Source organism: Macaca mulatta, chromosome 15 (genome assembly GCF_049350105.2).
Source record: "Macaca mulatta isolate MMU2019108-1 chromosome 15, T2T-MMU8v2.0, whole genome shotgun sequence".
Classification (NCBI taxonomy): Eukaryota; Metazoa; Chordata; class Mammalia; order Primates; family Cercopithecidae; genus Macaca; species Macaca mulatta.
Window position 1 is genome coordinate 56,373,831 of NC_133420.1, and position 5,689 is coordinate 56,379,519.

A 5,689-nucleotide genomic window follows, 5' to 3' on the forward strand; every position below is an offset into this window, starting at 1 on the left:
ACATACATACCTGCAGAGAGACACAAAACCTACCACTCTTTTTTCATATAACATATTTAGGATATATATTTATTTGTAAAATTATTTTAAATTGACAAATAATTGGGTATACTTACAGATAAAATGTGATGTTTTGATCTATAAATATATTGTAGAAAGGTTCAATCCAGCTAATTAACATATCTGTTGTTTCACCAATTTATCACTTTTTGTGGTGAGAACAAAATTTTTAGCAGTTTTGGCGGGGCACGGTGGCTCACATCTGTAATCCCAGCACTTCAGGAGGCTCAGGTGAGTGAATGGCTTGAGGTCAGGAGTTCAAGACCAGCCTGACCAACATGGTGAAACCTCATCTCCACTAAAAATACAAAAATTAGCCAGGCGTGCTGGCAGGCTCCTGTAATCCCAGCTACTCGGGAGGCTGAGGCAGGAGAATCACTTGAACCTGGGAGGTGGAGGTTGTACTGAGCCAAGATCACGCCACTGCAGTCCAGCCTGGGTGACAGAGCCAGACTTCTTATCAAAAACAAAAACAAAAAAAGATAGCAATTTTGAGATATATAACACATTATCGTTAACTGTGGATACCATGCAATATGATAGATTACTACAACTTATTGCTCCAGTCTATCTAAGATTTTGTACCCTTTAATCAACTTACTTTATCTCATTTCTTTCCTTGCCTCCCAGCCTCTGGCTACCACATTTCTACTCTCTGTTTCTATAAGATCAACTTTTTTATATTCCACATATAAGTGAGATCCTACAGTATTTTTGTCTTTCTGTGCCCAGATTTCACTTAGCATAATGTTCTCCAGTTCCATCTATGTTGTCATAAGTGACAAAATTTTCTTCCTTTTTAGGCTAAATAGCATTCCATTGAGTATGTACATACAACATTTTTTTATCCATTCATCTACTGATGGACACTTATGTTGCTTTCACTCCTTTGCTATTATGAATAATGCTGCAAGTGGGAGTACAGATCGTTCTTCATCATACTGATTTCAATGCCCTTAAATATAAGCCCAGAAGTATGATTACTGGGTTAAATGATAATTCTATTTTTTGTTTTTTTGTTTTCCATACTATTGTTTTGTTTTCCATTCTATTTACTGAAATGGCTGTACTAATTTACATTCCCATCAACAGCATACAAAGATTTTATTTCCTCCACATCCTCACCAACACTTTTTACCTTTTGTCTTTTTGATAACAGCCATTTTTAAAGGTATGCGGCAGTATCTCATTGCAGTTTTAATTTGCATTTTCATGATGATTAGAGATGTTGAGCATTTGTCAGCCATTTGTATATCTTTTTTTGAGAAATGTCTATTCATGTCTTTTGCTTATTTTACAATTGGTTTATTATTTTGTTGCTATTGAGTTGCTTGAGTTCCTTACATATTTTGGATATTAGCCTCTTGTTAGATGTATGGGTTGTAAATATTTTCTCCCAATCTGTGTGTTATATCTTTATTCTCTTAATTGTTTCCTTCACTGTGCAGAAGCTTTTTAGTTTGATATATTACAAAGCTATTGTAATCAAAACAGCATGAAACTGACATGAAAACAGACATGTTGATCAGTGTAATGGGACAGAAAGTCCAGAAATAAATGTAAGTATTGGTTAACTGGCCTTTGACAAGAGTGATAAAAACACAAAATGGGGAAAGGACAGTCTTTTAAACAAATGAAGCTGGTAATCTAGATATCCATGGTAGTTTAATAGGAATAATATTGACCTAAAAATTGCTTTGGCAGTATGGCCATTTTAACAATATTGATTCTTCCTATCCATGAGCATGGAATGTTTTTCCATTTGTTTCTGTCATCTCTAATTTCTTCGAGTAGTGTTTTGTAATTATCTTTGTAGAGATCTTTCACCTCCCAAATGAGTTATATTGCTAGATATTTTATTATTTTTGTGGCAATTGTGAATGGGACTGCATTTCTGATGTGGCTCTTGATTTGACTATTGCTGTATAGAAGTGTTAGTGACTTTTGAACAATGATTTTGTATCCTAAGACATTGCTGAAGTTGTTTAGCAGCTTAAGAAACTTTTGGGCTGAGACTATGAGGTTTTCTAGATATAGAATCATATTATCCACAGAAATGGATAGTTTGACTTCCTCTCTTCCCATTTGAATACACTTATTTCTTTCTCTTGCCTGACTACCCTTGCCAGGACTTCCAATACTGTGTTGAATAGGAGTGGTGAGAGAGGGCATTGTTGTTTTGCGCTGGTCTTCAAAAGGAATGCTTCCAGCTTTTGCCCGTTCAGGATGATGTTGGCTGTGGGTTTGTCATAGACAGCTCTTATTGTTATATGTTGAGGTATGTTCCTTCGATACCTAATCAAGAGTTTTTAACATGAAGGGTGTTGAATTTTATTAAAAAACATTTTCTGTATCTATTGAGATAATCATGTGTTTTTTGTCTTTGGTTCTGTTGATGTGATGAATCACATTTATTGATTTACATATGTTCAATCAACCTTGCATCCTAGGGATAAAGCTGACTTCATTGTGGTAATTAAGTGTTTTGATGTGCTGCTAGATTCAGTTTGCTGGTATTTTGTTGAGAACTTTTGCATTGATGCTCATCAAGGATATTGGCCTTAAGTTTTCTTTTATTGTGTGTCTCTGCCAGGTTTCTGTATCAGGAAGATGCTGGCCTCATTCTTCATAGAACTAGGAAAAAACTGTCTTAAAATTCATATGGAACCAAAAACAAGCCTGAATAGCCAAGGCAATCCTAAACAAACAGAACAAAGCTGGAGGTACCAAACCATCATGGTACTAATACAAAAATAGACACATAAGCCAACAGAACAGAATAGAGAACCTAGAAATAAGGCTGAATACCTACAACTATCTAATTTTTGAAAACCAGACAAAATTAAGCAATAGGAAAAAGATTTCCTATTCAATAAACAGTGTTGAGATAACCGGCTAGCCATATGCAGAAAATTGAAACTGGACTCCTTTCTTATACCATATATAAAAATTAACTCGAGAATGATTTAAGACTTAAATATAAAACCCAAAACTTTTCTTTTTAACTTTTAAGTTCAGGGGTAAAAGTGTAGGTTTGTTACATAGGTAAACTTGTGTCATAGGGGTTTGTTTTACAGATTATTTACTATAAAAACCCTGGCAGATAACCGAGGCAATATCACTCTGGACATAGGAATGAACAAAGATTTCATAAGAAAAGTCACAAAAAACAATGGCAACAAAAGCAAAAATTGACAAATGGGATCTAATTAAAGAGCTTCTTCACAGCAAAGGACACTATCAACAGAGTAAACAGACAACCTACAGAATGGGAGAAAGTTTTTGCAAACTATGCATCTGACAAATATCTAATATCTAAAATCTATAAGGGTATGCAAATTTAGAAGAAAAAGCAAACAACTCCATTAAAAAGTAGGCATAGGACACAGGCAGCTTTCAAAAGAAGACATATATGCAGCCAACAATTGTATCAAAAACAGCTCAACATCCCTGATCATTACAGAAATGCAAATCCACATCAAAATGAGATGCCATCTCACACACGTAAGAATGGCTATTTATTAAAAAGTCAAAAATTACCAGATGCTGGCAAGGTTGCAGAGAAAAAGGAACCCTTATACACCACTGCTGGGAGTGTAAATTAATTCAACCATTGTGGAAGACAATGTGGCAATTTCTCCAATACCTAAAAAGAGAAATACCATTTGACTCAGCAAACTCACCACTAGGTATATACCCAAAAAATACAAACCATTCTATTATAAAGACACATGTACACATACGTTCACTGTGGCTCTATTCTCAATAGCAAAGACATGAAATCACCCTAAATGCCCATCAATGATAGACTGGATAATGAAAACATGGTACATATACACCATTAAATACTATGCAGCCATAAAAAAGAATGAGATCATGTCCTTTGCAGGAACACGGATGGAGCTGGAGGTTGTTTTCCTTAGCAAAGTAACACAGTAACAGAACACCAAATACTGCATGTTCTCAGTTATAAATGGGAAGTAAATGATGAGAACATATGGACATAAAGAGGGGAACAACACACACTGGGGCCTATCAGAGGGCTGAGGGTAGGAGGATGGAGAGGGTTAAAAAAAAACAAAAAACACTAATGGGTACTAGACTTAATACCTGGGTGAAGAAATAATCTGTACAACAAACCCCCATGACACAAGTTTGCCTAGATTACAAATTTTCCCATGTTCCCCTGGGCTTAAAATAAAATTTAAAAAAAATTAGATATCCACATGCAGAGAAATAAAATGATCTCATCTCATACCATATACAAAAATCAACTTAAGATAAATAAAAGGCTTATTAACATAAGACCAAAAACTCTAAGTTACTAGAAGGAAAGAAAGAAAAAGAACAGGAGAAGAGCTCCATTATGTTGTTCTGGGCAATAATTTTTTGGATAAGATTCCGAAAGCCCAGGCAATAAATCAAAAATAAACAAGTATGATTACATTATAAATTTGTATTAATGTTAATTTAATACATGACATCTTTGTAAATCATTATTTTAGATGATATATCTTGATGTGTTCCATAGGATGGAAGTCATAAATTTAAAGGTGGTGTTCAATCTATAAACCATAGCATCCTTATATTTTTAGTAAAGCATGAGAAAAGTTAGAGATTTCTTACAAGTGTATTAGTGTTTTATTACATAAAATTTCGCCTTGTCAAAAAGTGTTACTAGAACTAATTTTGTGATATTCTAGTTGCAAATTGTGATCATTTTGTTCCAGTTCTCTTGGCTCACTAGGTATGCCTAAACATGCAAAATAGATTAGAGAATTGAGGTCATTATGCTAAGAAAATACTGTATCTTTTTCAATTGAATTATCCAAGTAATTGAGGCCAGATGTTTCAGTCATCTCAATAATAAAAAGAATTTCTTGACTTTCTAAACTTTCTTTGCACAGAGACTATGTAAAGAAAGCAAATGGCTTAGTCAAGTTTTTAACATCAGTTAGTCTTGAGTATTGAGATAATTTAATACGTTGGAGACTATCATGTATAGGAATATAATGGAGGATGGGGATTTACCTTTGTAGGGGGGTGTCATGTACCAGGCACATGCGTTGTGCTTTTTATACATTTAAACATTATACCAACCTTACACAGGATTTCTATTTTTATTTTTTCAGAAGCAAACATTCAAGCATAAGGAATTTAAGGAACTTGCTCAAGATAACATAGGTAGTAAGCAGCAAAACAAACTGAAATTTCCATTTGAATAATGAAGACAACTGTATTATTTTTAATTAAGTATGCTACCTCCAAAACTATATCAGTTGGAAAGATACTACAGAATCAGAAATTTAAAAAAGACAAATTCCTAGGATCATTTCCCCTACAATGTCACTAAAACCATAACCACTTCCAAATACAGTCATATCCCACATAAGGGTATTTCTGTTAAGGCCAGACTACATGTACAATGGTTATCTAATAAGATTAAAATACCACATTTTTACTGTACCTTTTCTTTTTTAATTTATTTTCATTTTTTAAAAATGCAGTGGGTACATAATGGGTGTGTATATTTATGGGATACGTGAGGTGTTTGGATACAGGCATGCAATGTGAAATAAGCACATAATAGAGGACAGGGTATTCATTCCCTCAAGCTTTTATCCCTTGA